Below are 12965 nucleotides of genomic sequence, written 5' to 3' on the forward strand. Positions count from 1 at the left end.
AAAGAAAAGAAAAGAAAAGAAAAGAAAAGAAAAGAAAAGAAAAGAAAAGAAAGAATATTTAGGAATAAATTTAACAAGAAATGTGCAAAAGTCATACAAAGAAAACTTTCCATAATGAATCAGCTATTCAAATAAAATTTTAAATGAAACCATACATATATTAAAAGAAAACATCTGTGAATTCCTTTGAAACCTGGAAGTGGAGACAACCTTTTTAACTGTGACTCAAAATCTGGAATCTATAAATACAACGTGGTGAGGAATTTCACTACATATATATATATTTTTTTTTGAGAGAGAGAGAGAGAGAGAGAGAGAGCGAGCGCACAAGCAGGGGAGGGGCACAGAAAGCGAGGCAGAGAGAATCCCAAGCAGGCACCTCACTGTCAGTGCAGAGCCCAATGCAGGGCTCAAACTCATGAACTCATGAGATCATGACCTGACCCAAAATCAAGATTCCAACGCTTCACCCACTGAGCTACCCAGGTACCCATGAGTACATATTTAAAAAAAAAAAAATATTTTTGCACTAAAAAGTCATAGGGGTGAAAAGACAAATGACAAACTAGGAACAAATATTTGGAACTTATTTCACAGCCAAATGATTCATCTCTTTAACATAAAGAGTTCCTGGAAATCAGAAAAGAAAAAGACCAACCACCCTGAACATGCCAAAATACACGAACTGATGGTTTATAGCAAGAGAAATACAAATGTTCCTTAAACATATGGAAACTTCTTCAACCCCCGTTGTAAAGAGAGAGACGTGCATTAAAACAACACTGGGATACCATGTCTCCCCCACAAGATTGGCTAACGTCAGGACTGTAACAATACACTCTAGTAGTGAGGCTGTGGGGAAGCAAGTCTTGCCATAGAATGCTGTTGGGAATATGAAATGACATCATTCCTTTGGAGGAGAATTTGTCAGTATCTATCAAGGACCTGGGAATCCTACTTCTGGAAATCTATTCTAAGGCTATAACTTCACAAATATGAAATGACAGGGGCTCCTGGGTGGTTCAGTCAGTTAAGTGTCTGACTTCAGCTCAGGTCATGGTCTCACAGTTCGTGAGTTTGAGCCCCACTTTGGGCTCTGTGCTGACAGCTCCGAACCTAGAGCTGCTTCAGATTCTGTGTCTCCCTCTCTCTCTGCCCCTCCCCCATATTCGTCTCTGTCTCTCTTTCTCAAAAATAAACATTAAAATAATTTTAGAAAACCAAATGTGAAATGACATATGCAAAACATTACTCGTTGAGGCATTACGTGTACTAGCAAAAAAAACATGAAATGACTCAAATGTCTATCAATCTTGTTGAATAAACTGTGACACCCAGTTCCTTATTGAATAAACTCTGGCACCCTCATGTGAGGCATAACTGGGCAGCCATGAAAAGAATGAGAGTAATCTTGATATATTAACACGGAGTGATCTCCAGAAGACTTAAATGAAAAGGTATGGTGCCCAAAAATGTGTATAATATGCAAACCTCATGGGAAGGGGTAAAGGGGAATGAGAATATGAGCACAATTTTGCCTATGTTTGTAATAAGGAACACTGTTAAGAATTAATCAGAACTCAATGTTTTAAATTAGTTAATGTTAGATGGCAGAAGAGGGACGGGATAGAGGGGGGATTGGGATGGAAGAGAAACTTCTTTGGGTATAGCATTTAATTTCTAGGGTGTCAATGTTTTACATATCTAAAAATACATATTATATAAAACAAAAGTGAAAGAAAGGCCATCCCTAAAATTGAAGGAATAAAGAAACAAATTAATCTAATTGCATCTAAAATGAACAGCATAACTACACAGAGAAAACAGTTAACTGAGTTTAAAACTTAGCACTTTGTGTTTCCTTAGTGGGATATATTCTAGGATAAACAAATATATTCCAGTCATTCAGTTTTCTCATTATTTTGAAAAAACAATATAACAAATAGGTAATTATATTAATGTTGTTAGAAACCAAACTTTTCAGCATAAGAGGAAATAGAAGTATACATTCAAATAATTAAATAAACCCCTGTAATATTAAATTTGAATTTGAACTATAAATACAATTGATTTTAAATCATGATTTATGTATATACATAATATATAAATATATATATTCTTGAATGAATGAATTCTTGAATCAATATATGTAATATATTATTTTAAATCGTATATTTAACCAAATGTTTATATTCTTTTAAATCATCTCCTACAAACCAAGGAGAGAAGCCTCAGAAGAAATCAAACCTGCCCACACTTTGATCTTGGCCTTCCAGCCTCCAGAACTGTGAGAAAATAAAGTTCTGTTGTTTAAGCCACACAGTCTGTGGTACCTGTGAGTGTTATGCCAGCCCTAACAAACTACTATGGTGCGATAATGACACTGGCTACACAAGAAAAGTCTGGGGAGATTTCCACTGAGGCTTTTAAGTGTGAAATGCCATAATGTCTGTGATTTTTAAATCCCTAAAAAAATAATAAAGAAAAGGTGCACAATGTTGACTGCTTAATTTAGGTGATAGGAATATGGGTATTAAGCGTTATCATTCTACTTGTCTAGAAACTCAAAATTCATAGTAAAAAGTCAAAATTAAAGGAAAGGAAACAGCAGGGAGAGGAAGGCAGCAGGCAGGATGCACAGTCAGGATGGGGAAGCCCAAGGTCAAAGAGCCAGTGCTGCGGAGGGAGGGGAGACCCCTTACAAGGAGGCCCCTACCTATTTCAGGACTGAACTTGGGGCCTCTGTCTTTTAACCCACATGAACATGGCACAGGGTTATTAGAATTCAAGGGTGCATTGCATTGGTGGAATTGTCAATAGAAAGGCTGTGAGAAGAGAATAATTAAAAATGAATTTGGTTTGACTGTGAGACATTACTAATTTCAGTCGCTTACATTAACTACTAAACATTTAAGTATAAATACCATTTAGCATAATAATAATTATGCATAAAACTGAAAAATACAGTTGGAAATATACAATTAATTTAAAATGTCATAATAACTAGAGCTTTTCAGTATTTAGCCAAATTCCTCATATTGGGTAGGCAGTTCCTAGTCTGAGCTAAGGCTGCTTGATTCTCTGTCATAACAAATCTAGCAGCCCTAACACATTTTTTCATGTCAATCAATCAACAAATATTGAGCACTTACTTTGCAAAACTGCTGTGCTAGGCATTATAGTTGATACAAAGAAGAAAAAGGTTATTCAAGGAGTTCACAATCCAAGTAGAAAGTTTTAGGTCCAAACAAAAACACCATAAAATATAAGGTAGGCTATATGTGCGAACGATTGGCAGAGACAAGCAAAGGTAGATTTATAGGATAGTCATTTGTATTAGGTAAGAAAAGAAAGCCGTAGTTGTGCGGCTGAAGTATGGATATCTAATCTTAGAGCAAGGAGATATAGCTTAATAATATGAAGGCACATGCAGAAGCAGTAACAAGTGTTGGCATGCAGCCAATGCCTGGACAGAGTCGCGATGACAGTGTTAATTCACATACCCAGATTCGTGTGCTCCTAGGCAACACTTCAGAAATATGATGGGACGCTTGGGCATGCTTAGACTGAATGTTTACAAACATACGCTGTGAAAAACAAAACATTATAGATGTGAATGGTGTCATAGCTCAAGGGAAGGTATGACCAAAGTCTCGGTAAAGGTGGGGAACATTGATTTATAAATGCCCACCTGATCTCACAAGGTTGATGTGCGTAGCCTGCCCCCTTGGCCGAGCAGGTCAAGTGGTAAGCACAAATGGCTTGATGCTCCTCTAAAAGTATTGGGGACACCATGTCTCCTGTGGGGCTGGAGGGCGAGTGGACGTGTCAGACTGTGGCACTCATAGTCCTGCCTCAAAACAGACACACATTCTCTTGGACTTATAGAATTGACACTCCCTTTCCAGAGTGTCTGAGAAGACTTCATAAGAAAGGTGAGACATGATCTGAGGAATGAATAACCAACAGCATGTAGAATTCTGTCAAGATAGGAAGAAATAGTCAAAATTAAGGTGTGGTCTTCAGAGCTCAATTTAGCTCTCTCAATTTAGCTCTCTGCCAACAAGGAGATTGCACACAGGGCTAAGCCCAGCATGGTTTATATCCCTGCTTGTCTTAGCCAGCACCAGAAGTCGAAGGCTCCTAGGTCAATGCTTGCCACTTGGACTCTTCTTCCTTTAAGGTTTTAATCTGACCCAATTTCCCACCCTTCCTGCCTACTCCACTCCAAACTCTCCTATTCTGCCCTCTAGGTCCTATGGATTGCCATCAGCAATATCCCTTTTATCTTCAAAAGAGAAAACTCATCTTTAAATCACTTGTTTTCAAAGTGTAACCCTAGACCAGCAGCATCACATGGCTTAAAACTTGGAAGAAATGCAAATTCTCAGGCTCCATCACCACCCAGCTGAATCCTAATCTCTTGGGGGGTGGGGCCAGCAGTCACTGTAACCAACCCTCCAGGTTGTGAAATCCTCCTCCCAGATCCAGGAGTAGCCTGCCTCACCGCCTTATCACTGCAGTGGCCCACCTTCCTTCTTGCATGTCAATGAACATATCCTACCCTAAAATAGCAATGAGGCCACCTTTTCTACTTTTTATCTTCACCTCTAACATCTCATGTCCCTACTACCACACCGACATACACACACTACTCCTACATCATCCTGTCTGAGTTTCTTAGGACCAATTCTCTTTTCTTTTACCCTAAAACAATGCTCTCCACATTTTTCCTTTTAATTTTATATACCATCAGTTAAAAAAATATTAAGCAATGACTTCCCTAATGTTTATGTATATGAAGTATATAAACATAGGGCTGTAGTAACATATTTTATACATTATAAAACAGAAAGTGAGAATAGAAAAAGTTAGATAGTATGTAAAAATATTTAAATAACAAATGTGATATCTTCTTTAAGTACCCCAATGACTCATCTTTGCAACTTATGTTGCAGACATCAGCTTTGAAGGAATTGAGACATTGCAAGGGCTGTGATTCTACAAGTTTCTAGACCCAGACCCAAGTGAGCCCTCTGACTGGAATACAAGTTAGATTTTTGCAGTTGTGTGGTAGTACATGATGAACAACAGTTCTCCCAGAAAAAAAGTCCCAAGTTTGTAGGCTTTGTCAATGTCAGTGGTGTAAATACACCCACCATGGTGATTTCAAATTGCCAACATGATGTCACTGAACATGAACTTTGAAAAGTACACAATCATGTCCGCAAGCCAGTACAAACCAGATCCCACACTGGATTTTTGTGCCCAAAACTTTTTGATTAAGGTCTATTTTTCAATTAATTCCCTTTCTTCTAGGGAACTGGTTTCCTAATTAAGCATTTTCTAATTAACATGGTCCCTTTTAATTTCTCAAACCCCAGCTATGGCAGGGGTAGATATTCAGTCCTTCTGGCTTTGGTGGGGGCCTCTGGTCTGACACAGGAGCAGATGGCCACCTGGGATTTGTCCACTAGGAGGTAAGACGTAGTAGGTGAGAGAAGTGGTGACAGCCAGGCCTTGGAAATCCTTGCCATGCGGCCTGATGTCAAAGAGATGGGCTTAAGCAAATTTACCCAGCCTACAGAGAGAGGGAAGCTGGGGTTTAGATCTTTCCCAAACCCATGCTCTTTAGCTGCAACCATTTCTGCCTGTCTGCTCCCCTCCTTGCATGCAAAACCCCAAACCTGACAGCAGTGAGTAGGTAGAAGCTCTTGAACTTTTAGAACCAAATGGAAGTATATATATATATATATATATATATATATATATATATTAATGTGAGAACTTACTAATGTGAATAAAGCATTTACTTCATTTACTGAAGTACAGGCACACTTCCAACTGCATGATAAGTAAGGTAGGTACTGTTAGTATTCCCATTCTGCAGACGAGGAAACAGGTTTGGAGAAGTTAGCCAATTTTCCCCAGGTCACAAAGCTAATAAGAAGTACAATTCGGATTTGAACCCAACCAGGCTGACCCCAGAGCCCATGCGTACAGTGACTCATCTTCTACTGTCTACCTCTGCTAGCTGATGTCTTTGGGGTGGCTGGTACTGAAGAGGGTACAGCATGGGGTAGAAAACCCAGAGACGTGTGCCCCTGTCCTCAAGATGCTTTCCAAAAGCTGACAGGATCCTTAGGAAAGGAAGACTAATGTAAGTGAAGTAATTAGAAAATCTTAGCAGACAGCCTGTAATTAGCTGTAATGTAATATCCCCCACGGCTAAGAAAAGTACTTCCTGGTGGGGGCCATGAGACCTAACCCCTGCCTCCAGAGCTATAATCACTCTTTTAAAAAATCAGAATCTAGGTCAGACGGGGCCCTCGGCCTGCAATCTGGTACTGTAATTCTCTCTCCCAAGGAATCCCACCTGACCAAATGACATAGCCATAGAATGACTATATGAAGCTGCATTCTGCATACAGTTTCTTTCCATTTTTCTCAGACTAATGAGAAAATATTTTCAAACCTCTGTTTATAAGTTTCTGGTTCTCCAGTGTCATAAAAGCTGTAAGTCTGAGCTCTGGCCTTTCACAGCATCCTCTCTCTCTCTCTCTCTCTCTCTGGTAGTTTCAATTCTTCAAGGTTACTCACTGTGATCCATCCTAAACTGACAATGCAGTTAGAAACTAGATATCCCTAAGAGGAAGAGGAACTTGAGAAGTCCAAACTTGTTCCTATTCCCACTGCTGTGTAACATACTACCTAAAAACTCAGTGACTTAAAACAGTAGCCATTTAAGTATCTTTCACAATTTCTGTAAGGTGAGACATTCGTATTTTAGTTGTATGAATATTTTAGTTTTCTCAGGCTGCCATAAAAAAGTACCACAGAGTGGGTGGTTTAAACAACAGAAATTAATACCTTCACGATTCTGAAGTCTAAGACCAAGGTGTTGCCAGGCAGGGTTGATTTTCTGAGGCCTATTAAAGTAATGAGAGTATATCCAAGATGGAGTCACTCATGCTAAGCCACATGTCAGCAAACCAAAACTTAACTAAGTTTCTATGTTAGGCTTTCCCAGAAAAAAGAAGGCCTGGATCAACCAATCCCCACGAGTTACCTGACCTGCCTCAAAGACTTTCTTTGCTCCACATAAGAAAATTAACTATGCTTCAACCAGTCAGCAAATGCCCAGTATAACATCCTTGTTCTTGCTCACTCTGGTTTTTAAAAATCCCCTCGGTTTGGAGCTCCTTTCTAACTTCTAGAATGGATGATGCCTAATTCATGAATCACTAAATAAACACCTACTACATCAGTAAATTGGCTGTGGAAAATATTCTCTCTGCCTTGTAGATGGCCATCTTCTCCATATGCCTTCACGTAGTCTTCCCTCTATGTGTGTCTGTATCCTAATCTCTTCTTAGAAGGACCCCAGTCATATTGGATTCTGGCCCACTCATGCAACGTCATTTTAACTTAATCTCCACTCTAAAGACCCTATCTCCAAATACAGTCACACTCTTAGGAACATTCTGAAGTATTGGTGGTCAGGATTTCAATATATGAATTTGGTGGGGGATACAATTTGGGCCATAACAGTAAGTTTTTTGCTTCTAGTGCATTCATTGATGTCATTCATTAGAACTCAGTTTGCAGATGGGATGGTCTGGAGGATCCAAAATGGCTTCAATAGCATGTCTGGTGCCTTGGTGGGGATGGCTGGAAGGCTGAGTTCAGCTGTGCCTGTTGACCAGAGAGCCTTCATATGGCATCTTCATCCTGGCCATCTTGGGGTGGTCAGATATTTTACATGGATGCTACGCATACCTCAAGAGAACTTATGACCTAGACTTAAAAGTCACAGAGTTCCACCTCTGCCATTCTCTGTTGGTCAAAATAATCACAAACCTGCTCAGATTTGAGAGGAGGGGACATGGACCCCACCTCTCAATGGAAAGTAGTCTCAAAGAATGTTGGGCCATTTTTTAAATTACTGTAAGCTATTTACAGTTCAGCCTTATCATCTACAAAGTTTCCTACCACTCAGTCATCTTGACTCAAATGAAAAGAGCTCTATAAACACTAGTTATTCTTAGTCCCATGAGTTCCCCTCTGTTTCTTGAGGGCCAATGAAGGTGGCTCTGGTTTATAAGAACCAAATGGTCCCTTTCAGGCCCCATCTGCCATCTGACCTCATTAATTATTCAGAATCTTTCCTAATGATCCAAACACTCCAACTTTGGCATAGTGGATCCTTGTTCACTAACTTGGCTGCTATGCCAGGTCATAGGAAGTCCTGACTTCCTATAGTCTCCATGCCCACCCTATCTCTTCATCATGCCGGGATGATATTTTGTGATGCCCTCTGTTTCCCTTTTTGAGCTATTTTACCAGGCTCATAACTCTCACCCCTGTGTCTCAGAGCTATCAATTTTCTATCTTGTATGCCTCTTGCCCTGCTCCCATCTCAACCCCTTCTTTGTATTGTAAAAATTGGAATGTGGGTATGTCTGACCCAGATGGGCAGACCTCCCAGGAAAGACTGGAAAATTTGCTAAAAAAACAGAAATCCCAAGAAACAAGACTCTGCATGAAAAGACAGCATGAGTCACTGGTAGTCTGATTTAGGAACAAAGTCTCAGTTCTCAGAATCTCTGCTCCTGTCAGTTCCTGAATGGAATGTGTCACTTGGATCCACCCTAGCTCCCAACCCTTAGTCATAATCTAGATCCTGGGTCCTGGATCCTGGTGAGAGAGAAGACTTTAAATAAAAACAAGGATCTATTCTCCTCCCTACTGTAAGACCCCCTTCACACCTGAACAACTGATGATATGGGGAGAATTCTCTACCTGGGTGACCCACAGGTACTGAAAACTCACCATGTTCAAAACTGAACTCAACATTTCCACTTCCAACACACTCATTTCTATACTCTCTATCTCAGTTGATGGCATCCATCTACACAGTCATCCAAGTTAGAATCCTAAAAGTCATTCTTGACACCTAATTTTTCTTTACCACCACCCTAATATCCAATTACCAAGTCCTTAAATTTTTGGAATCTTCCCTCACCTCCACATCTCCAATGTCCTTGCCAAAATGGAAGCTTTCATCATCTCTCACATGGAATACTTCAGTTGCCTCCTGTTAGCCCTTGACACAATGCACCTAAAACTTAAATAAATATGAACCCATTGTTATCTCCTTAAATCATGTCTGTAGTGCCTCTAAATTTATCTAAAAAATAGAGTCCAAAGAATTTCAGCAATAGTACTTCATCTACCACTCAAGCTCTCTGACATGTGTTGGCCCTGCTTGCATCTTCATGAAGACCTGTCTATGTGTCTTCATTCACTCTTGTACTTTATACATCTGCCACCACAAATTGATTGTTCTTTTTCCAGTATACTGGCTATTCATTAGCTGGAGTAAGCCAGGTAGTACCAAAAAGATTTTCTGTTCTACTAGGCTGCTTTTTTGACTAGAGAGAGAAAATTTTTCTTGGATTTTATCTGTTTGTTTGTTGTTTTTGTTTTGTTTTGTTACCTGTTGTAGGTTTCAGGTTGAAGACTTCAGCATCCTGAAGTCTGGGCTATAGAGGCAAAATCAAACAAACAAACCCAGGAAGCTCACCATTGTATCTTTTCTCAAGTCTTGAGTTTCAAGGCAATACATCTGTTCCATTTACCTTTCAGAGTCTCTGTGTTTGTTATATCAGGAACTTTTTAGTTGTAAGAGGGAAGACTAGTGAGAAATGGAGCTGTTCTATCTTGGCCAGAACCACAGTCCATCTATTAAGCTTTAATGAATAAATCAAAGAGGCTCTTTGAGAAATATTTAGGGACCAAACCAGTTGGGTATTTTGAAGGATGTATACTCTTCTATTATGGAGAATGTTGTAGAAGGGTTCTGGAATGTACTCTGAATATGGGAGTGATGAGGAGCTACCCCCTATCATTGCTGAGGGGAGAGTTTCAAACTGTGGGCATAATAAAAAAAAACCCTACAAAACTGGGCATTTTTTTAATGAAGAGTCTGGAGAGACAGTGGGCTGGAATAAATCAGGCTACCTTGTATCAGGCTAATTCCAGAGAGCAGTACCACAGCAACCAGTCCTACTTCTACCAAAGATCAAAACATTTCTAGAACATTCCCAGATGAGCTCCATTCACTCCCATTGTGGAAGGGAAGCCAAAAAATATTCAGGAGAGTTGAAGGTCTCAAACAGTAACAGCCACACCTATTCAGTCACTGATAGAAGGGACTGAATTCAAGTTGGCAGCTTTGGGCAACTCTATGGATCAGCCTTTGGAAGGATAAGAAAACAAGAAGCAGCCACGGATAATGGCTAAGGCAGCCAAGGCTGGGAAAGCATGGTTTGGAAGGTCCCCTAGTTAGGCTTTAGTAAAGACTGTATTCAGGATCCTTCTTTCCTCATCTTAGTCCAATCTTATGGCTGGGGGTGGCAGGCTGGGAAGGACATGCATGGGAGGAGTTAGTTAATGAGTTCTTAGAGGTGGAATGGTCATCCATCCAACACTTAGAGATGGCCAAGACTGGATCAGACTTTTTGGCAAAGGACTTTGAGAGCTTTGAGGTGGGAATCCTGAGTTATATTGAATTAAAACAGAACACAGTGGTCCATGTGATATTTGCCCTTTAAATTACAAATTGGAGTTATACATGCAATTATGATTTTACAAATTCATGAATCTGCTTCTGATGGCATTTTCTCTCTCTTTTTTTTAATGATTATTCATTTTTGAGAGAGAGAGAGAGACAAAGCACAATTTGGGGAGGCACAAGAGAGGGAGGGAGACACAAAATCTGAAGCAGTCTCCAGGCTCTGAGCTGTCAGCACAGATCCCATGCGGGGCTCAACCATACGAACTGCAAGATCATGACCTGAGCTGAAGTCGGACGCTTAACCGACTGAGCCACCCAGGTGCCCCTGATCACATTTTCTCTTTAATATACCCTCCCTATTCTGAGATTTATGTAGTTTTTTTCACACTTGGATCCATATGCCCCATATCCCATAGTCTCACTGAAGACTGAGATAGTCTTAAAGTGGTGAGAGGAAAACTCATAGGTCCAGATTATCAAAGCTCATCCTTCGTTTTCCAAATGAAGAAACTGAATGGTGAAGTGAATTTCCTAAGGTTATCCAACAAGTCAATTCTATCTCAAACCTTGGCCTTCACATTTTGAGTTGTCAAACTCTCCTAGACCGAAAAACAGCAAGGTTTTCTCTCGGTTTCCTAGTCCTGAATGTTTCTAGTGGGATATTACTGAGGGTGACTTTGATATCTCATAACAACCTGTGAAGGATCTAACGTCAGCCTGGTAATGGGAAACATGCCAAAGAAGAAATAAATAAGTATTTATTTATTTATATATAGCATATGAATAATTGAGGAGTTGGGCAACCTGTCAGCAAATGGTAGACAAGTAGAACAGACAAGAAGCACATGGGAAACCTCTAGTCAGAAAGGATATTTTCTGAAGAAAACAGAAATTCATCCTTCCCTACAGCAACCACCATGGGAAGGGACTTCAGAGTCCACTGGGCATGTGAGAGGCAGGTGTTCAGCTCATGGCAGTAGCTCCGTTTCCCACAGGCAACTCCCCACAGAAGGAAAGGAGGAGGAGCTGGTCCTCAAGGTGGCAGGAGTAACAACCTGCTGCCTTGGAAGTGGACTACTCCCACACAAGGGGAAGCTGGCTCCCCAAACAGATAATCAATGGCTACACTTCCCTGAGTTTTGTTGTGGTATTTTTGTTTGCTGTTTGTTAGACTTAATCTTGTTTGAAGCAGGAAGCACTGGTAAGACTTCATTCTCTTCTTTGGGCCATGGGAATATAGTCAGTAATACTGTAATAGCTTTGTATGGTGACAGATGGTTAACTAGACTTTTCTGGGGATCATTTCGTAATGTACAAAAGTATCAAATCACCATGATGTACAACCGATCGATGAACACCATCGATGAACAGATAGGAGACTGTGTGATGATTATACTTCACAATAAAAAAGGGGTATAAAACACCTTTTTTCTGAGTTATATAAGGAATCAAATTAGACAAAACATGTATTCACTCAAGGACCACATGCAAGGGACAGTGTTTCCTACTCTGGGAGATATAAAGATGAATTTAACAGGAATTCCGGTCTGGCGAGCTTGTGGTCTGTGGGGAGAGTCAGGCTGAGCACAATATTAGCCTTATCACCAGGCAGAAGGTGAAAGTGGTATGAGATAAAGGATAAAGGACTAGAGAGATACAAAGGAGAATGTATTCCTAATACGGAGAATCAAGGAGAATTCACGTTTTTAGAGGAAGGGCATTTTAGGTGGGCCTTGAACATTTAGAGAAGGAATAAAAACCTGCCATGCAGGGGCAAGAAACAGGCAAAGAGGTGAAGGAAGAAATCACAGGTGAGTCTGGAAAGGATGAGTTCTTCAAGAGGCCTTTCTACAGGAGGAAGGAAATTGAGTTAACAAAGTTTCTAGAATCTGGCTGGCCACCAGAAGTGCCTGGGGAGATTTGGTTCTTTGCTTCCTTTTGCTTTAAATAGAGAATCTCCCAGGGGGCTTCCCTCCTCTGGGAGCCTGGGCTGGGGGCGGGGAGCAATCAAAAGACCACCAGCCCTTAAAGCTGTTTTAACTCACCTCTAAAAACATTTCAAGACCTTTCCTTTCCATTGGATTTTGCTTCTGGAGGCAAAGTATGTGCCAGCATTGAAATATATCACTCTTGTCAGTTTCTTCAAAAGTCACTGTTTTGATTTTCATTTTCCTGCCTGCAGGTCAGGAGATCTTGTTGCTAAGAGCCCCGGCCCATCAGCTTTTGGAGTTTCTCTTCCCATCTCCTTACTGAGGAATTTAAAGAGTGGCTGGGCAGGCTTGCTGTGATGCAAGGGGTAGGACTGCGCTGCATTCTAGAAATCTGTGGGTTTGCCTGGAGTGGGTTTCCCACCAGCTAGTCTTGTGTGGGGCCAGCAGCATCCAGA

The 12965-nt window shown here is 40.5% G+C and overlaps 1 protein-coding gene across 2 annotated transcripts in view; it reads right to left on the minus strand.

Annotated features, from left to right (window-relative positions):
- Nucleotides 1-12965, minus strand: part of TIGIT (T cell immunoreceptor with Ig and ITIM domains) — a 62236-nt gene that overhangs the window by 19662 nt on the left and 29609 nt on the right. The gene's annotated exons all lie outside the window — the stretch shown is intronic.

This window comes from Prionailurus viverrinus, chromosome C2 (assembly GCF_022837055.1).
Source record: "Prionailurus viverrinus isolate Anna chromosome C2, UM_Priviv_1.0, whole genome shotgun sequence".
Lineage (NCBI taxonomy): Eukaryota > Metazoa > Chordata > Mammalia > Carnivora > Felidae > Prionailurus > Prionailurus viverrinus.